Source organism: Puma concolor, chromosome D4 (assembly GCF_028749965.1).
Source record: "Puma concolor isolate L17-30 chromosome D4, mPumCon1.1.hap2, whole genome shotgun sequence".
Taxonomy (NCBI): Eukaryota; Metazoa; Chordata; class Mammalia; order Carnivora; family Felidae; genus Puma; species Puma concolor.
This window is the reverse complement of record NC_141679.1, coordinates 18,826,053-18,848,002: the sequence shown is the minus strand read 5'-3', so window position 1 is coordinate 18,848,002 and position 21,950 is coordinate 18,826,053. Positions and strand designations below refer to the sequence as shown.

General features: G+C 41.7%; 1 pseudogene; it reads right to left on the bottom strand.

Annotated features, from left to right (window-relative positions):
* Positions 1–863: 863 nt before the first annotated feature.
* LOC147574742 (replication factor C subunit 5 pseudogene) lies at positions 864–15,283 on the bottom strand (annotated as a pseudogene).
* Positions 15,284–21,950: the final 6,667 nt, after the last annotated feature.

The window sequence follows — 21,950 nt, the reverse complement described above, 5'->3', positions numbered from 1 at the left end:
ATATTTATTTTTATAATATATGGTTGAAAAGTAAAAGATCAAGTTTTGAGAATCAGCACAAAAAAACTGTATAAAAGATGACCGGCAGAGGCTCCCCTAAAACTCCACATCAGGGGACTGTCTCAGTTGAGCTGTGAAGAGGGAACGCGAGACCCAGTGATGGATCTTCTTCCTCAAAAAAGAGACAGGATTCGGCGACTAAGTTTTAATTCTAGGCCCCCAAGCAAAAGTTTCAGAAAAGGACCTTTTAGCCTTTGCTAATTGTAAATTAATCAGCTCTCCAGGGGTGAGAAGGCCCCCTTTTCTCTGCAGCACCCTCCCCCACTCCCCAGTGTTTATGCCTAGAGCAAGAATAAGATATTTTATAAAACAGAGAGGAGCTCTTAGAGAAGACGATATGGTTACTTAGTTGGTGGTGAGGAATACAACACTGGCATAATGGTAATCTGTGAAATGTCCAAAGACGATGAATCCTTTTTCCTTTATTGAGTGGAGTGGTTGGTAGAAAAGCGGTTAAGATAGTAGGCTGTGGAGTCAGACTGCCCGGGTTCAACACCGGACTGTGCCACATAGCCCCTGCGTGAAACAGGAACGACCGAAACCGTTTTTCAACCTCATGAACGAAGATAAGGCTAACACCCACCTCAGGGTCCTATGAGAACAAAAAATGATAAATACCACATATCAGCATTATTGGCACAATACCTAGCAAAGAGGAAGACCAAAAGTGTTACTGGTGATGCTGATAATGATCATTACTCACTAAAGGAAGTGAACAGTTAGGAGCAAGCTGAAAGGTAGACCCCTACTGGGGCTTCAAAACATCTATAGGCAAAAAGTAAATTTCTTGGCCATGCAGGAACTTAAATCAGGTTTACTGTGAATTTACCTATTTCCATGAGTTTCCCGGGAATTCTTTCAGCACACACCTGGCACCAGCTGTCCATCTCCAGATCCTAAGGAAAGTTGGGATCCAGAGCTAGCGAGAGTTAAGACCCACAACTATTCTTTGTCACTATGGGAGAGAGGTGCTCTGTTTCACTAGCTTGGTGTCTAGAGTGCTGAAACGTAGAACCATTATTCAATTAGCTGCTGGCTGTTGGAAAACAAAAACTTACCTTAACTATGTTTTTTCAAATTTCTTGCCTGAGACACTATTTCAAATGTTTTGGGGTTCCTACCAGTTGAGATCTCATGTCACTGGTTATATACCAAGCACTCAAAGATACCACCTTAGCTTCTAAACTTACTTAACATATTTTAAAAAATTATAAGTGGCCATTGACACTCATATACTTCAGAGTCTGGTGAAGTTTTGTTTGAGGTGGAAATCAGCAAAAATTTTTGATGTACGGATTATCTTAAAATTTGAGACCTCTCTACTTGGCCATTGGCCTTTGAACTTCTGAAGATGTCTTTGGTAGATGACAACATCTATGGAGACCATAGATGATGAAATAAGACTTCTCCTTGTGAATAATATAAGAATTTAACACTTATACAAAAACTGACTTTTTAGGGGCGCCTGGGTGGCTCAGTCAGTTGAGAGTCTGACTTTGGCTCAGGTCATGATCTCGCAGGTTTGTGAGCTCAAACCCCATGTCAGGCTCTGTGCTGACAGCTCAGAGCCTGAAGCCTGCTTCGGATTCTTTGTCTCCCTCTCTCTCTGTCCCTCCCCCGCTTGTGCTCTGTCTCTCTCTGTCTCAAAAATAAATACACGCAAAAAAAATTTTTTTTTTTAATTTAAAAAAACTTTTTTTTTTTCAACGTTTATTTATTTTTGGGACAGAGAGAGACAGAGCATGAACGGGCGAGGGGCAGAGAGAGAGGGAGACACAGAATCGGAAACAGGCTCCAGGCTCTGAGCCATCAGCCCAGAGCCCGACGCGGGGCTCGAACTCACGGACCGCGAGATCGTGACCTGGCTGAAGTCGGACGCTTAACCGACTGCGCCACCCAGGTGCCCCTAAAAAAACTTTTTAAACAAAGTTTTGTATCACCGAGAATGGTAATTCTGTGATTCTCAGACTAGGAAGGTCTGATTGTAAATGCAAATTGAGTAGGACAACCTCTTTATAATGGTCTTGCTAGAGAAAGAAGAGTCGTGTACAATAGAAACAATAGGAAAGCTGCTTTTTAAAAAATTACAAACAGTGCTAACACCAATACAATATAATTACTGTAAAATAGGTCGCTAATTTTGTACAAAATGTCCTTTCTTTTCAACAGCTATCGATTTAGAGTCACGCCTCTCTTAAGTGTCCTACATTAAACAAATGCTTTTGGTACAAACAGTGGTATCGGACGGTATCCTTTAAAGTCTAGTTTTATGTTATACATACAGTTTTCTTTTGTGTGTTTTCATACCACAATCAGAAGGCTGCTGGTAATTCTACTTCAAGAAGAGAAAGAAAACTTGTAAATGAATTTATTATATCATAGCTCTGGCCACAAATCCAGTAACACCCGTTTCAATGCATATACAGATAATTCCTAAGATTATACAACTTAATTTTGAAGATCTTCATAAGAAACTTTGACTCTATTAGATTTGAAAGCCTTACATTCCAAACCAGGATGGATTAGCCCAGTTTCCCTTAATCTAAGCAACTGAAGAAAAAAACCCTTAAGATTGACATAGCTTTTGTTGTTGTTGTTGTTTTTGTTGTTTACTATAAAAGACAAATATTATAATAAAGTACTTATACATCAAATCTTGCCTTCTATATCTTTACTATACTACAAATGCAGTGCTTAAAACAATTCTATCAACTTAAGCCTGAAACTCTGTTTCCCAATGGGTGATTATAGTTCAATCACATAACTATGTGTTTTGTTCTCGAACTGCTACTGCTGATTTCTTCAAATTGGAGCTAGAAGTCTAAGCCTCTGCAATAGAGTCTCTGGTGATTTAAAAGCAGCGGTGAGGAAATTCAGCTGAATGTGCTTCTTTTTGGTATCAACAAAAAGTTTGTACTCAGTGTCTGCCATTTTAGTCAACAAATGTATCTGAACTGATGATATAAAGTCCATTCTAAGTCAAATAAGGATATTTTGCAATGCCAACCTCCTCAGAGTTTTCAACTCCATGGTATTTCTATAGCTGTGGTGAGGTCTTAATTCAACATCCAGTCCTGAATGTTGGCAAAATCGCATTTGAGGGGGTGTCCCACATACATGTACAGTCTGTCCTATTCCCGCCCTAAAAACCTTACTGGGGTGGGAATGCAAGCTGGTGCAGCCACTCTGGAAAACAGTATAGAGGTTCCTCAAAAAACTAAAAACAGAACTACCTACGACCCAGCCATTGCACTACTAGGCATTCATCCACGGGATACAGGTGTGCTGTTTCAAAGGGACACATGCACTCCCATGTTTATAGAAGCACTATCGACAATAGCCAAAGTATGGAAAGAGCCCAAATGTCCATCCATGGATGAATGGATAAAGAAGATGTGGTATATATATACAATGGAGTATTACTTGGCAATCAAAAAGAGTGAAATCTTGCCGTTTGCAACCACGTGGATGGAACTGGAGGGTATCATGCTACGTGAAATTAGTCAGAGAAAGACAAATACCATATGACTTCACTCATATGAGAACTTTAAGAGACAAAACAGATGAACATAAGGGAAGGGAAACAAAAATGATATAAAAACAGGGAGGGGGACAAAACAGAAGAGACTCATAAATATGGAGAACAAACAGAGGGTTACTGGAAGGGGTATGGGAGGGGGGATGGGCTAAATGGGTAAGGGGCACTAAGGAATCTACTCCTGAAGATATTGTTGCACTATATGCTAACTAATTTGGATGTAAATTTAAAAAAAAAAAAACCCTATTGGTGTTCTGCAAGGCATGAAGAGCCCTTCACATATCTCCACTGGAGAAAATTACAAGTGCTTTCAGTCCATCTTCACTTACGGCAACTTTCTCTTCTTCTATGACATGTCCTACATAGGCAACAATGAATTCTGGGATCAGAGGACTAGCATCGAACATTATATACCAGGACTGCAATGCAAGGGTAATCTTCAACAGGTAGTTACAGATGAGGTAAAATATGGTATTCTCCATAAATTTCTCAATCACTTGACTTCAAGCATTCTGAGCACCTTGAGTCGTGGCATTAGTTAGCTTCTAAGTTTAAGCCTTTCTTGAACATTGTCTTGTGCTGGCAAAGTTCAGGATTGGTCCTGGAATGGTATCTATCACTCCAAGAGCAAGGTGGCCATTTGTTTTTCTCTTTGTATAATTATTTAGCCTGGGCTGGGATTGTGGCTGTCTCTCCTATCTCTGGAGGGTTATTAAGAACCAGATGGGGCAAACATACTTCACCGATAAGTGTTTGAAAGGTTTTCAGGATGTCCTGATGAGAAATGTGGCTGGAATTTCTCAACCAAGGTCAGTTTCCTACTTTTGTCTGCCATTGGGGGTAACCAGCTCTGAGGCTCCAAGGGGAATTGTTATATCCCCAGCATGTCTGCACAGCTATTAATGGAAATCTGACCCTAGAAAGTTCACATTAGTGTTGCTATACATTTACATGTGTTATACATTTACATGTGTTACAATAACATGTGTTATTATATAGTACAGGTAGTTCATTGTTAAAAAAAAAAAAAAAAGTTATGTTGATAAGCAAACAGAAAATACCTCTCCTGAAAGCCTACTGCCCAGATATTGACATTGTAAATATTTATTATATATCTTCCCCAAATTTTCCAAATAAAAGTTGTCAAATATTCTCATACTGTTCTATTACCTTCTTTTTCTTTTTTTTTTTTAATTTTTTTTTCAATGTTTATTTATTTTTGGGACAGAGAGAGACAGAGCATGAACGGGCGAGGGGCAGAGAGAGAGGGAGACACAGAATCTGAAACAGGCTCCAGGCTCTGAGCCATCAGCCCAGAGCCCGACGCGGGGCTCGAACTCACGGACTGCGAGATCGTGACCTGGCTGAAGTCGGACGCTTAACCGACTGCGCCACCTAGGCGCCCCTATTACCTTCTTTTTCTATCAACGTTTCATGAACATCTGTGAAAAAAATGAACATGCATGATCACATTCATGGCTATATCACATTTCCTTGGATCACAACTAATTATTAATAACTAAAATTAATGGGAGCTAATAGTCAAGTGTCTGATCAACTAATACATGGCTGTCTCCTTGAAGAAAGGGACTACAGTGCCTTCAGAGAAGTCCTGCCCCTCACTTTCCTGTGGCCACCTTCCCAATATTTATCAGGACTTTTGCCCATCTATCAGGTCACAATGGAAAAGATGCTCCCGAGGTTGGTTCCAGAAACTTTTGTCAAAATAAGACATAAAGTAACTATAAAATTAAACTATTTTATTTCGTTTACTCTATTTTTGCCATCGTCAGCTATGCCCTGTTCAGTTGTCCAGTCAAGCTCTCCAGGAATATTCCGTGAGTACAAAACCAGAGCATAGCACAAGGAATGCAATATCAATCACACAAATGTCCCCAAGTTTGAACATTATTAGCAGAGAATCTGTTTCTTCGCCTTTACCAGCTTCTAGAGGCTACCCACATTCCCTGGCTCATGATCCCTTTTCTCCTTCTTCAAAGCCAGTGATATTGCATCCCTCTGGCTGTTCTTCTACAGTCACATCTTCTTCTGACCACAGCTGGGAACAGTTCTCTACTTTTAAGGACCCAATTGATTAGATAATCCAAAATAATCTCCCCATCTCAAAGTCCTTAACTCGATCACATCTGCAAGGTTGCTTTTGCCACATAAGGTAACATACTTATAGGTACCAGGAATTAGGACATAAACATCCAGGGGAACCATTATTCTGCCTACTATAATGGCCACCAAGAGCATGTAGCAGTAGCCAACAAAACGCTTGCTGTGTACCGTCCAGGGGGAAATTATTATACATACTTTATTTTTATTATTATATTGCTATATAATGATAACTGCTTGTATGAGATAAAACACGTAAAAGTAAGACTAGAGGTAATTATACCAAATGGAACTCAAAAGACACGTGGAGGTGAAAGCGAATGATGTTACTGGTTTGGAGAACTGATAGGCACCTTGAAGAATTCCTTCCACGTGAAATATTAATGTGTTTTTTTCTTCCGAAAGCTACTCTGCCTCAAGGCTTCAGGTATTTCTCCTGCTCAGGTCAACAACAGGAATTTTCAAAACTTCAGTGGGTTGAAAACGCAGATAAGTTTTTAGAAAGCATGCTGCTTGCTTGCTTGTTTGGTTGTTTGTTTATCTATTTGTTGCAACTGGGAATTTGGATTATTTACATTGCTTTAAAACTTGTTGCTTTCTTCCCTGCCTTGTGATTGACAACCCCTGGGGGGAAAACAACAAAAACTTGTATCACTGAAAAACTTCACGAGAACAAGGACACTCTGGGTTCCAAAGGATCCTCATTGCCTTTTAACATGTAGTTTAGCTAATTTCCTTGAGGTATAAAACTTGAATTAAAGACAAAAAGAAGAAGAAGACGAGAAAGTAAATACAAACTAATGAGGATTTGCAGGGACCCAACTGAAGGTATCAGTTGCCCAGGTGCCTTTATTCGGCTAGTTTAATTTGTTCTCTATGTCACACAAAAACGTGGCTGTCACTTCCAAGTGACAAGTGTAATAGAGTGCTTTGTGAGAAACAACTGCGTTATAAATAGTACTTTATGATAGAGTCTCACTGACAACTCATAGTTATCAAACAAAATGTGCGGGTGGAAAAATTAACATCTTTTATTTTATTATTTTATTATTTATTTATTTATTTATTTATTTATTTATTTATTTAACGTTTATTCATTTTTGAGAGACAGAGACAGAGTGTGAGCGGGGAAGGGGCAGAGAGAGAGGGAGACACAGAGTCCAAAGCGGGCTCCAGGCTCCGAGCTGTCAGCACAGAGCCCGATGCGGGGCTCGAACTCCCAGACTGCGAGATCATGACCTGAGCCGAAGCTGGACACTCAACCGACTGAGCTGCCCAGGTGCCCCCAAAATTAACATCTTTTTAAAAACATACACTGGGGGCAGGAGGTAGCTTCGAACTCGATGGCGTGTCTGGCACTATCCCCGTTTTAGGGCAACTCTAGGAGTTGCGTGGATTAGATCTTGGGAGGATGCATGCAGGGGGACTTCAAACATGGTCTTATTCTGGGAGATCCTGCTAAGACTCAGGTAGTCTAACACTCCTATCCGGAGGGGGAGTGGAACTTGAAACATTGCACTATTTTAGGACATTTTCTCATGGAGGGGCTCAACAAATTTTAGCTGAAGAGAAACCGAAATTTGCAATAGTCATCTTCCGGGTAGAAATGCAGCAGCTCAGGATGTTACAATGGCTTCGTCTGTCGTGGTGACAGGTACCCCCTTCGCTGCCAAGTATGAATAAATTCCTAACAACTTTCTACTGCCTCTCACTCAACAGAGTTCTGTGCTATTTTCTCTGCTTCTCCCAATTTTTTGTATTCCTTCCTTCCCATTACAGTGGCCAGTGGCACATATGGGACTACTTCCTCTTTATGGATAATTCTCATCAACAGAAAGATTGCTTGGGGCGCCTGGGTGGCGCAGTCGGTTAAGCGTCCGACTTCAGCCAGGTCACGATCTCGTGGTCCGTGAGTTCGAGCCCCGCGTCGGGCTCTGGGCTGATGGCTCAGAGCCTGGAGCCTGTTTCCGATTCTGTGTCTCCTTCTCTCTCTGCCCCTTCCCCGTTCATGCTCTGTCTCTCTCTGTCCCAAAAATAAATAAACGTTGAAAAAAAAAATTAAAAAAAAAAAAAAACAAAAAAGAAAGATTGCTGACCCTTTCACTGGTCATCAGATAATGGAGTTGGGGCGGGGGGTAGGGGTGGGAAGCCGATCCAGAGTGATTGCAGAAGTTGAGGAAGCCTCAAGCTGCTATCTCATTCGGTGAGTATGTGTGATATCACATACAAGTGTGAGTAAACTTTGATAGCTTAGCTTCCACTAGAAAATGAACTTCCTAATTTGTCAATCAATAATCAATACTGTTGAATGCTTGCTAAAAAAAAAAAGATCACATACTGGGGCGCCTGAGTGGCTCAGTCGGTCCAACTTCGGCTCAGGTCATGATCTTGCAGTTCATGAGTTCAAGCCCCCGTCAGGCTCTGTGCGGACAGCTCAGAGCCTGCAGCCTGCTTCGAATTCTGTTTCCCACTCTCTCTGCCCCTCTCCTGCTCCCGCTCTGTACTCTCTGTCTCTCAAAAATAAATAAACATAAAAAAATTTTTTTTAAAGAGATCACATACTAAGCCCTCTGAAGTCTATAAAAATAAATAAGATGAGGGGAGGGGTGCCTGGCTGGCTCAGTCAATACAGCATGCTACTCTTCTCCGGGGTCATGAGTTTGAGCCCCATGTTGGGCACGGAGATTACTTACACAAATAAACAAATAAATAAGACAAGGGGAAAGTACTGATCAGATTTGCAATGTAATAAGATTGTTTTAGCTGTATTTCAGAAGAAAGATTCTGGCTGGGAGAGAGAAGGGATTAACAGTTAGGGCATCGGTTTGGTTGTTTTAACAGAAGCCAAATAACCATGGCTTCCTTCAGACAGATTTATTTATTTCTCCCATAAAAGTTTGAGGTGGCAAACAGTCCAAGAGGATAGGGTTCCTTTTTTCTTGTGGTTCCTTCACACCCTAAGGTTTTCTTTTTTTTTTTTTATAAAATTTTTTTTTCAACATTTATTTATTTTTGGGACAGAGAGAGACAGAGCATGAATGGGGGAGGGGCAGAGAGAGAGGGAGACACAGAATCGGAAACAGGTTCCAGGCTCTGAGCCATCAGCCCAGAGCCTGACGCGGGGCTCGAACTCCCGGACCGCGAGATCGTGACCTGGCTGAAGTCGGACGCTTAACCGACTGCGCCACCCAGGCGCACCACACCCTAAGGTTTTCACTTGTAAGGTTGAACCTGACTCACCACTGTCTCATCCACAATCCAGACTGCAGAAAGGCAAAAGAAAAGGAGGACAAACATTTTTTTTTTTAAGACTGTGGTTCAGAAGGTACACATGTCACTTCCATTCTCAGGTTATTGACCAGAACTTCCTTGGCCAGGTGACATTGTAGCTTGGTCATACGAGGCTGCCAGGGAGGTTGGGAAATGTGGTCTCTAGCTGGGAGGCATGGTGTTCAATTCTAGGAAGAAGGGAATGTGGATATTGGATAAAATTAGCCATCCCTGCTACAGGAGACAAGACTGGAGGCGAAGAGATTAAGAGACAATTAATGTAATAATTGTGGCCTGGACTAGGCTACTGTCCACGATAACAAGAAAGATTTGAAGAGTATTTGGAAGGGAGAATTGACAGGACTTGGTAATTTATTGAATATGAGGGGTAAACGAGAGTAAGGAATAATTTATTCATTTTCTTCAGTATGTATGTAATGAGTCCCTACTGTGTGCCAAGCATTGCACGAGGTGCCAGATACTATTTGTGCCATAAGGAACTTAGACACTAAAAGGTGACATTCAGATTTGTATTAGAAATTACACTGCCATCCATTAAGATACAGAATACAGAAGAAAGAGCAGTTTGAGGGAAAGTGACGAGTATGTGATAATCCTAACAAACCCGAGGTGCCTGTGGGACAATCAATTAGTGATATTCAGGAGATGGTTGAATATTTGAGCCTGAACATCAACAGGGAAATTGGCGTCGAGATACTTATGCTCTGGGGACCATCAGCACAGGTGGTAATTTGCAGCCTACATGAGTAGTAAGTTTGCCCAAAGAGAAGGTCAAGAAAGAAGACTCAGACAGAACACACAAGCATTTGAGGAGACCATAATGGAGAAGGACTGATCAGAATGTTTAAAGTAAAACTAGGTGAATCCAACATGATGAAAGCAAAGGAAAGAGTCAGATTTAAGAAGTATCGAGTATCCCCAAGAGAGTAAATAAAGTGGAGGCCGAGCCTGGAGGATGGGAGAGGGAGAAGAATAGGGAAGATACAGGACTGCAAGGGGGTGTCTTTTGTGACTGCAAGGGAGACATTTTGTTTTAACTTAAAGGTGGGAGCGAATTGAACATGTTTAAATGATGATGGGAGGCAGTCACACAGAAGAAAGCACTGGTGTCCCAGGAGAGAAAATCAAACTCCTGAAGGGGGTACTTGGGGTAGAAAATGGAGTTCATACAACAAGTGGCTTTATATGGATGGGGCCCTTTCCATCTTATGATCTGAGAAAACTAAGGGAGTGTAGGTATAGATTCAGATATGTTCACACATTTGCACCAGAAAATGGAGGCCCCGCCTGGAGTCTTCTTTTTGGCCTGTAGAAAGAAGCAAAATCATCTGCTGACAGCTATGGGGTGGGGAGATGGTGGGTTGGAAATTTAGGGACACTTACAAGAATTGCCTGATTGTAGGGAGGGAACCAATTGTGTGCAAGGACCATAGCACAAATTTATAGTTGCTTCAATGTTCTGACTGCTCTTGGTGAGGAGACATCTTCTCCAGTGGTATTCACAGCCTAGATAAAGTCCTGGAGGTGGTGGATGATGGGCCCAGGGTTAGACTTTGCTAGGCAGTCGTAACAAAAGAGCTGAAACACAAAACTTCAACCACATTGACAAGAATGTGGTTGAAATGATGGGTAGGGGAGGAAGGGAAGATGGGAGAGGTGCTGCTGGGGAAAATGGAAGGAACATCAAAAATTGGTCTTGGTTGGGCGCCTGGGTGGCGCAGTCAGTTAAGCGTCCGACTTCAGCCAGGTCACGATCTCGCGGTCCGTGAGTTCGAGCCCCGCGTCGGGCTCTGGGCTGATGGCTCGGAGCCTGGAGCCTGTTTCCGATTCTGTGTCTCCCTCTCTCTCTGCCCCTCCCCCGTTCATGCTCTGTCTCTCTCTGTCCCAAAAAAAAAAAAAAAAAAAAAAAAAAAAAAACGTTGAAAAAAAATTGGTCTTGGAGAAGATATCTAAGAGAAGATAACTGAGTGTGAGTGTGAGAGCTAGAGAAATAAGGGGCTCTGGTCAGAGGCTGGCACAGTTTGGATTAATGCCAACATCCAGATCTGGAGAATCACACATTTTTACAGGATTCCAGAAGCTGGAGGTTTTATTGGTAATGAGAAAAAGCTTAGAGCATGGATGAAGTGACATCTGAACTGGGCCATAAGGAAAGGACAGGTTGGCAATAGATTAGATGGAAATAAGATGACGACTTTTATCTGAAAACAAATAGTACTGCTTCGGTCTGGACGGGTAAACTGGGTGCAGATTATGGAAGGAATAATAACATAACAACAACAGTCACGGATTGTTTTTCACGATGTGCCAGAAACACATGCCTCGGCATTTTACACATCACAGAGGTTTCTTCCTGTCATCTCCACTTGAATTGCTCAAAAGAACTAAAATTCAACACATCGAAGAGTGAACTCTTGATCTTCCTCCCTTATCCCACACCTGATCTCCTTCCAGGGTTAATTTCAAGGATGGATGTACCATTAATCCAGGTAGGTAAGCCAAATTCTCAACACCTCCCTCTCCCTAGTACACTAGGTCCCATCTGCAGTCAAGTCCTGCTGAGTTGACCTTTTAAATACCTTCTTCCGTCTTATCTTTTTTTCCACGCCTCCTAAATCCAAACGATCATCATCCCTCCGTCAATGTACTCGCATGGCCTCTTGACGAGTCCCCTTGACATTACTCTTTACTTCCAATGGATCCTTCTAACAGCAACCTGAGTGATCTTTTCAAGACACAACCAGACCATGTCATTCCCTTCATTTCAAACCAGAGATCTCCAGCGAGGTCCTGAGGTGTTGCTGTTTGACAATGATTATATTCCTACATTTCTTCCAGCACCATGTTGTTCTACAGCATGATCTTAGGCAATTGCCTAATATGTCTTCCCTTAAGGTTTATTAATTGGAAAAAAAACAGAACAAAACAGAACAAACCTTGCCCTGCTTTGAATAGAGAATGGGAGGAGCCACTAATAAAAGAATGGAAAGGTGCTTTGAACAGAAAAGATACGAAGGTGCTAGGTGGTTTATTGATGGTGCCATTAAGAATGCAGAATATAATTTCCTTTTCTTTGAAAGTTCTCAATACTTTAATGATAAAACTAGTAACTGCTGTATCCTGACACCTTGCTGGAGGGTCTGTTGGGTTTGAGACGCAAGTCGAATTGGTTAATTCCCCAAAACTTTTACACAATGTTCTTAGAAAAAAACTGTAACATTGGGGCGCCTGGGTGGCTCAGTCGGTTAAGCGGCCGACTTCGGCTCAGGTCATGATCTCACAGTCCGTGAGTTCGAGCCCCGCGTCGGGCTCTGTGCTGACAGCTCAGAGCCTGGAGCCTGTTTCAGATTCTGTGTCTCCCTCTCTCTGACCCTCCCCTGTTCATGCTCTGTCTCTCCCTGTCTCAAAAATCAATAAAACGTTAAAAAAAAATTAAAAAAAAAAAAGAAAGAAAAAAACTGTAACATTTTGACCTTGAGGTCTCAGACTAGAGCATAAAGAAAGGAATTTCTTCAAAATTACTTACAAAAGAGATGTTTTGTAGATAAATGGTGGTAAAATCAAACCATTTGGTAAGCATTAAAGGCTTTAGGGGTTTGGATAGGTAGTTTTGAGCTACCTGTTGTTCTTGGGAATTTATTTCTGGGGAATATGAGCTGTCTGGACCCAAAGAGGCTCTCTCTAGTGAATATCAGCTTGATATAGGTCCACCTGGTATCTTCATTTGCTCCTCACCATGTACTCTTCATCCTTGTCTACCTTGCTCCCTCCCCCAGGAGGCTAATCTGTGTAGATTCACACAAACCGACTCCCTTGCCAATGGTTTCCTGTTGGATTTGGCCAGTGGGAAGCCTTTCTAGGAGATAGGAGAGAGAAAAAAGTGACGTCAAGTATTTAATCCCTCTTCTCTCTCTGACCTCTGGCCTCAGGCTGGGCACTTCCCTCCATCCAAGGTCGTTACTCCCCCAAAGGTGGCTGCTCAACAAAACTCTCTCCTTCAGGCTTTGGTAACCACTTCCTTCCCTTCAGGCCAGGGAGGGTGGTTAACAGTTCTGTTGCTACTAAACCCCAGGTTGGTGTATTATTCCTTGTGGTTTCCTTAAACTCCATATAAATGTCAAGTCCATTTAAAAATAAAACCTCCTTGGGACGCCTGGGTGGCTTAGTCAGTTAAGCACCCAACTTCGGCTCAGGTCATGATCTCACAGTTTGTTGAGTTCAAGTCCTGCCTCTGGCTCTGTGCTGACAGCTCAGAGCCTGGAGCCTGCTTTGGACTCTGTGTCTCCCTCTCGCTCTCTGCCCCTTCCCCACTCATGCTTTGTCTTTCTCTCTCTCAAAAATAAATAAACAGTAAGAAATTTTTTTAAATAAATAAATAAATAAATAAACCCTTCTAATTACTTTAATTCAAATGTGTGCTCTGTTTCTTATTGGACTTTCATTTGACATTTCTATGCATTCTCCAAAGCACAAAAATTCAACTTTTGTTCCTGTTTGTTTTCAAATGATTGACAATGCCTTCTCTCCTATCATCTACTGAGCCACATTCAGAGAGCCAAGATACGAGCCAAAAATGACATAAACTAAGAGATGACATTAAGGGTGGGGGTACCTGGAGATAAAATTGGTCTTTGAAAGGGGGTGAGCATTCAGGTTAGGGTGGAATTCAAAGATTAAGGTCAATATATTCTAAAAATAAAATGGTTACATTTTGGAGAGATCTAGTTTGAGGTAGCATATAAAAATTCACATCCTTACTTTGTTTTCCATATTTTAGAGACGTGGTATAGAATTGTCATTAAAGTATGAAGTTTGGAGTCCATCTTTCTAGTTACATTGTCACTTACAAGCTATTTGATTTTGTCACTTACAAGCTATTTGACACTGGACACATTATTTAACTTTACTGCCTCAGACTCCTTATCCATTAAGTGAGCATAATATTACTCTTTACTTTTTTTTAAGATTTTGTCAAGATTAAAGGAGTTAGGGGGCGCCTGGGTGGCGCAGTCGGTTAAGCGGCCGACTTCAGCCAGGTCACGATCTCACGGTCCGTGAGTTCAAGCCCCGCGTCGGGCTCTGGGCTGATGGCTCAGAGCCTGGAGCCTGTTTCCGATTCTGTGTCTCCCTCTCTCTCTGCCCCTCCCCCGTTCATGCTCTGTCTCTCTCTGTCCCAAAAATAAATAAACGTTGAAAAAAAAAATTAAAAAAAAAAAAAAAGATTAAAGGAGTTAGTATATGGAAGTGCTTAGAATATTGCCCAACCCACAGTAAGTGCTTGGTAAATATTAACCATTACTATTTGAAGCCAGAATAAATGCTAGAGTTTACTGGGATTAACTCATGAGACAAAGAAATAAAGGCATAGAGATCAAATTGCTTGGCCAAGGTCACAAAGCAAGGATCAATTTCAGGTTTGTTCAGTGATTTATTTGTGTAACAAATATTTATCTCACCAGTATGCAGCGAAAGTTCTGTTAATTTGGCCGACTTGATAAAAATGGTTACAGCCACAACAAGAATGAATCAAACAAACAGCAATAACAACAAACACAACCACAAAACAAAGGCTTGGCTCCCACCTGTTCAGCTGTCTCTCCCCCTTATCATGCCACTCCTGGGGCTGCCTCACTGCCCACTTTGGATTTTATTAATTTTTTTTTCAACGTTTATTTATTTTTGGGACAGAGAGAGACAGAGCATGAACGGGGGAGGGGCACAGAATCGGAAACAGGCTCCAGGCTCTGAGCCATCAGCCCAGAGCCTGACGCGGGGCTCGAACTCACGGACCGTGAGATCGTGACCTGGCTGAAGTCGGACGCTTAACCGACTGCGCCACCCAGGCGCCCCATGGATTTTAATCAGTTCCTTGTCTAACATCCTTTGGAGAATCTACCTATATCACGTGCGGGGCTTAGGACAATACGTTTGGTGCTTAGATCTTGGTTTTTGGCAGATATGCAAAAATGAAAAGGAGCAAGATATCTCCCCAGAGACTCCACAGCTGCGCATGTGAAAGAGCACAAGTCTCTCCAACTAAGATCTAGCAAAAAAAAAAAAAAAAAAAAAAATTAAAAATCCTCAAAGTAATTTATGCTCTAAGATTTCCCCCCCAGGTCTGCATTTTCTGAAAGTCTCAGATGGTATGCTGTGTGTGTGTGTGTGTGTGTGTGCGCGCGCTAATTTCATCCTCCTTGGTCAAACCACCTACTTTGGGGAGCGCAGAAGTCCTGTTGGCTGGAGACTTGTCTCTGCCACTGGGGAGAGCAACATCTTGGTAAATCCTCATTTAACTGTGAAGACAGCTGTAAGCCCTTTACATTCATAAGTGAAATTAAATTGCAGAATTCTGTAGGGTTTGATGCTACCCCAAGATTCCCCAAGTGCAAAGCTAATCCTTGAGTTTAAAAGTAGCAAATCTAAACGCTCCATTCCGGATAGATGATTCCCCTGCCTGCCATAGAGAAGGGTAGCAAGAGACTTAATCAAATAATAAAACAAAACAAAATCCATAGATAAGTACGGTTGGGTCAGCATAGGACTGGAGGAAGTGCACAACTGAAGTAATCTTCCAGGGAATTTGCGTTTGAAACAATACTTTAGAAGATTAAAAAGGATTAAATTTTTTAACATTTTAAATTTGCAGTTAATAATCTTAATTAAAAAAAAAACTGTTCAGCTTTGGGGAGGGAAGTTAGTATGTTTTTCATGATCGGACTGGAGGTCAAAAGTCGGGTGTCAGTTCACTGGGCTAGCACTGTCGACTGGAGGTTTTGGTCTGCTCATTCTTCGTGTGCCTCAGTTTTTTCCATTACTGGAAATAATGCATAATCTGTGCGTGATCTGCTTTTCACACAAGCACACCAGTTTCTTTACATAGCGGCAGTTTGGGATTATTAACATTCAATTTGAGTTATGACAATGAAGTTGGTATTTTAGAAACGCAACTATTGAGACGAATGGAGGATACCAACCATCCTTTCCTATTACTGGAAAAGACATTTGAAATTGTTTGCAGGTGGGGCACCTGAACTGGCTCAGTTGGTAGACTGTGCGACTCTTAATCTCCGTGTCGCGACATCAAGCCCTGCATTGGGCATAGAGATTACTTTTGAAAAAAAGAGATAAATGAAAATGAAATTGTTTTGGGGGGAGGAATGCTGTTTGGAATACAAAACACTTTCTCCACATGCTCGGTAAGAAATGACAACAGTGAACAATTGAGCTTTAAGTCAGGGCATCCGGGGTGGTTCAGTGGTTTCAGGTCAGGTCATGGATTTCAGAGTTTGTGAAGTCGAGCCCCTCCCCACCCCTCCGTGTTGGGCTCTGAGCTGACAGTAAGGAGCCTGCTGCTTTGGATTCTCTGTCTCCCTCTCTCTGCCCCTCCCCTGCTCACTCTCTCTCTCTCTCTCTCTCTCTCTCAAAATAAATAAATAAACATTAAAAAAAATTTGAACTTTAAGTTGACTTTTAGATGAGCGGATCTGTATTACTTGAGCACATGTCATGAGTCCTCTTGAAAATAAAATAGCACCCTGTGCAATTTGTTCTGTCATATGGTCCGTAAAGGAATCACCAGGTGTTGCCACGAACCCCTGAAATTTACACGTAATATTAACTCATACACAAAAATTTTCTTTGAATGTGGAAATGTGAAGATCCTCAGGTGTTACAGCGTAAACCTCTGCCTTTTCACTGAAGTGAGGACCCGTTATCCTCACTGTCCCCCCCCCCCACCCCGCCCCATTCCCTTGATGCTTCTCTGAATATCATTGCTTTTGGGTGGATCCATGGTTCTTAAAGCCACAGGGATTAAGGTCAGATTTCCCCCTCCACCAGACCCCCCTCTTTCTCTCCTACCCCTTCAGGGATGAGATCAGAAATGCTGACCTCACTTCAAAGGTCAAATGTAGATTTCTTTTCTGATAGATTTGCATTTTTCTAGCAAGGTTAAATGTCTGTTGTTCACCCTACATTAGGTTGTTAAGGATTCTTTCAAATACATTTTATGGTTTTACTGACAGGCTAGTCAGACTGCACACACTTGGTCTAGATACTTGAAGATGCATCTCAAGTTTCAGGAATTAGCTATTCCTGGAAAATTGAATTTCTTCTTTAGGAGATTGTACTGCATCATATTTCTGATTTGACTTTTTTTTATATTATATTAGTATCAAAAACGACAAGAAAATTGTTTCAGGAGGAATCGCTTAGATAAAGTACTAATACATCTCTGTTAAGCATCTTTTGTTTTGTTTACTCCTGAAGATTTTCAACATAGGCTGACTTTCATTAGCTTTGAGTTAGTTTTTAATTAAACATAGGGAGATTGAGAGCAAGCAAAGGATCTCTGGATAAAATCACCTTGTCCTCAATTAATATGAGGGGCTTTTTACATTGGGACTTTTTAATTTATTACTTTCTCTCTCTCTCTCTCCTTGTTTTAAGGTTTCATTTATTATTTTTTTTAAGGCTTATTTATTTTGAGAGAGAGACAGAGACAGAGCGCCAATGGGGTAGGAGCAGAGAGAGAGGGAGACACAGAATCCGAAGCAGGCTCCAGGCTCTGAGCTGTCAGCACGGAGCCCGACACTGGGCTCAAACCCACAGACAGCAAGATCATGACCTGAGCCGGAGTCGGACACTTAACCGACTGAGCCACGAGGTGCCCCAAGGTTTTATTTATTTTTAAGTAAACTCTACACATGGGGCTCGAATTGATGATCTCGAGATCGAGAGTCACATGCTCTACCGACTGAGCCAGCCAGGTGCCCCAACTTTCTCTTTTATTCTATTAATTTTGGTCTCATGATTTTGAATGTCACCTGCTCCAGTTGGAGTTCTCCATAAAACTCACTGGGGCCCCTGGGTGGCTAAGTGTCTGAATTCGGCTCAGGTCATGTGGTTTGTGAGTTCCAGCCCCATGTCAGGACTCTCTGCTGTCAGCACAGAGCCTGCTTCAGAGCCTCGGTCTCCCTCTCTTTCTGCCCTTCCCCTGCTCTTTCTATCTCAAATATAAATAAACATTAAAAAAACCTCACTGTTATAAAGAAATCAAGACATGAAATTAAAAGCTGTTTTATCATTAGGAAATCTGGGTGAGGTCTACACAAGGCCCCAGTTATGAGCGATTCGCCTGTGTGGTAGGCAGAACAGTGGCTCCCCAAAATGCCCACAACCTAATCCGCAGAATCTGCGAACGTTAACTTATATGGCAAAGGGGATTTTGCAAATGTGATTAAGTAAAAGATCTTGAGACGGAGAGATTATCCTGGAGGCCATAAATATCATCATCATAAGTGTTCTTGTGAGAGGGAGGCAGAGGGAAATTTGCCCATGGAACAGGAGAAGGTGATGCGATAAAGGAAGCAGACTCTGAGGATGAAGGAAGGGGCCACAAACCAAATATAGGCAGCTACTAAAAATAGAAAAAGGTAAAGAAACAGATTCTCCACTCAGAGTCTCCAGAAGGAGCCAACTATGTCAAATGTTGATGTTAGCCCTGTGAAACTGATTTTGAACTTCTGACCTCCAGAACTGCATTGTGTTAAGCCACTAAGTGTATGGTAATCTGTTACAGGATCAGTAGAAAACAAATATTGCTGGCGTTAAGCATTTGCATTTGTATTTATACAAATAATTTTGAACTCTTATTTTAGATTCTTATCCACACTGATTATATCCACAATGACAATCATTACAAAAAATTAAACGGATATTTGGCTCTAGAGTTCTGAATCTTGGCTTTAGTATGAATCATGATATGATATACATAGAGCCATCTATGATAAGATTCCTATATTTTAATCTTATTTAACTTCAAGGAGCAAACTAGTGTGGATGTCAACTGTTTCACTTTGATCTTTTACGGCAGAGAGTACTCAACATCCTAAAAATAACAGTATGTGGAGGGGACTGTTTTTCCCAGTGAGATGCTCTGAAAAAATTTCAATCTGTAAATTTCATTGAGACGTTTAGAAAGTTACCAACAACACAGCAGGCGCTTCTGTGTCTGAGTTTCTGCCTAACTCTGCCTGGGGTCTTGTCTGGGGTGTATGTTAAGCTGTTTACTGACACATATAATCAAGATCTCAGGAATCTGGTCACTAGGAACTTGAACCCGATGTTTATCTATGTGCTGTAGTCTCCATGGAGCAACCTTCCAGTAGACGACCAAGGCAGACACTTCTCCCATTTCCTGTCCCATTTCCATACCAGCAAAGGTGCTGTTTGCCTCTCCGGTACCCTCTCCAGAACCCTCAGTCCAGAAGAGTGGCATCAACCCTTTCCTACACACAGCATCTTCCTCTTCACGGCCATCACCATCTCTACCCTCATCACGAACGTCTGCATTGCTAGTATTTGTGGCACACCTAACAGTTAACAAAGAGCTTTCATTTGCATGATCTCCTCGGGATGAAAACGAGCACCCTTTGGAGCCAGGTGAAGCTTCTGGGCACTTTATCTTGCAAGGGTTTTACAGAGGAACCAAGGCAACATTATCCTCCCTGCACACTGCCCCAGCACGCTGTGCCTTACATAAGGAGTGCTTGATCGATATGGAGCTACCATTTGTGAATGAGGCTACTACATCTCAGAGAAATTCCGTACTTTTCCCGGTGTCAAAGCGGCAGAGAGGGAATTGCAGACCCTAGAACTCAGGTCCCCTCATCTACTAATTACATGAGGGACAAAAAATATATGTAGTGCCAGGTGTAAGCCCCTGCAAATGGTCGTCTCGGTTGAATAAGAGTTAGGGAGAGGATCAAAAGGAAGTGAGTCATCAGAAGGTACACACTCACTGGTCTTATCTCACCATATGTAAAGAAGAAAGAAGAAAGAAATGAAAATTGATGATATACCAGCTTTAAACAAAATCAACATCATAATATTGTCACTGGATGTCGACCATTTGTTGTGGAAAAAGAGGAGGGGACTATAGGTCATTTGTACTTTCTTTGTCCATTATTTTTCTCAGTGGGAAGCAGGAGTTAAGATTTCCTATCCTTTGTGAAACTAAAGACAGTTTCCCTTCTAGACCTTAGTTTTCCTCACCAGTGTTTTACACAGCTAACCCATCTCAGGTTGATACATATGTAAATTCACACAATTGTTCCTATTTGTAAAGGGAAAAGCTACTGTCAATAAAATGTGGCGAGTGCTCTTTTAAAGTCCTCAAGCATTCACAGCAAATGTGTTTAAACTGCTAAGGACCAAGGAAGGCATCTTGCTCCCTGTTGGAGACCCAATTCTACCTGGGTCATTGGGAAGCCAATAATCAGTTGGAATACAGAGGATGGAATTTAGGGCATTATATAGGAGGTTCCCTTGTTTCTACCAAAGATCTTAACTCAGATTGATTTGGGTTGATAAAGTACCACAGTTCTAGGTGAAAGTGTTCATTGGATTGCTACCTCAACAACCCAATGAGGTAGAAATTATTTGTGTATTTATTTTTGTTTGTTTTTTAGTTTATTTATTTTTATTTATTTTGAGAGAGAGAGGCAGAGGGAGAAAGAGAGAAAGAATCCCAAGCAGGCTCAATGCAGAGCCTGACAGGGGGCTCAATCTCACAACCCTGGAATCAAGAACTGAACTGAAATTAAGAGTCGGACCCTCAACCAACTGAGCCCCCCCAACCCCACATCCCCGAAGCTAACAAACTTAATAAAGCAGTATCTATCACTTGAAGTTAAGAGTTGGGGCTTGAGTTTCATTGCCTTGAGTTCCAGTCCTGCTACAACCATTAACTAGCTGTGTAACCTTGGAAAGAAAGTTGACTCTCTGATCTTCAGTATCTTTATCAGTAAAATACGGATGGGATTTGGACTAGACTTACTGCATTAGGTTATTCTGTGGATTAATGTTAGACCATAAATATTCAATCAATTATTATCATTAAAGCACTTGAGGTAGTAAATTTTTAGATATGGGGTTCAAAGTTCAAGCCCTTCTCATTGTACCATGGTGCCTTTTGAATGATGTTCACAAAGACCACAATTTCTTATAGTGAGATGTCTAGGGTTAGAACTTTAAAATGATCTTTCTGGTTGATTTAAATCTGCTTCTGGAGCAAGTTGCCCATCTCCAGTTGGGACACCTGTTATGTCTTAAATTGAGTGCTCTCGATGGCTACAAGAATATGAGGTGGAGACCGTCAGCCTCACATAATTTCAGGTTGCAGGACATGGAATGGATATCAGGAGATACAAATCGAGTTGGACAAGAGGGAATTTGTCTCTTTAGAAGTCAGCTTCAAAGGAGACTAGCTAAATGTAATTCTGTTACACACACATACACACACACACACACACATTTAGTACATACTGTGTGGAAAACACAGTGCGGTGAGGAATATGAAGACTTCCATAGGTTGAAGTCCATGCTATTCTACGGGTTATTGTGGCAGGAGAGCTAGTCACACACCCAGCCTAAATCAAGGCACACTGGGCCATAGATCTGACAACATGCTCTAAGAATGAGGAAAAGGGAGATTAATAACAGCGACCAGAGGGGGCTCCTGGCTGGCTCAGTTGGTTGAGCATCCGACTCTTGATTTGGTTCAGGTCATGATCCCAGAGTCATGGAATCGAGCCTCACATGAACTTTTCCACACTGAGCGTGGAACCTGCTTAAGATTCTCAATCTCTCTCTCTCTCCACGCCCCCCCCACCCCTCTCCCCCACTTGAGCTCTGTCTGAAAAAAAAAAAAAGTGAAAAAAAAAAAGAAGAACAGGGATCAGAGGAGGGTAGAGGAAATTGTTAAGACTTCTTGGAAAAAAGAAAGGAAATAGTGCGTTCCTACAATCAGTTAGGCACCATAATAGTTGGTTTTGAAGTTGGGTTTTGAAGGAAAGACAAAATTTAATAGTTGGATATAGAAGGAATTGAGAGCTAGCTTGAGAGAAATAGACCAAAAAAAAAAAAATACGTCTGGGGT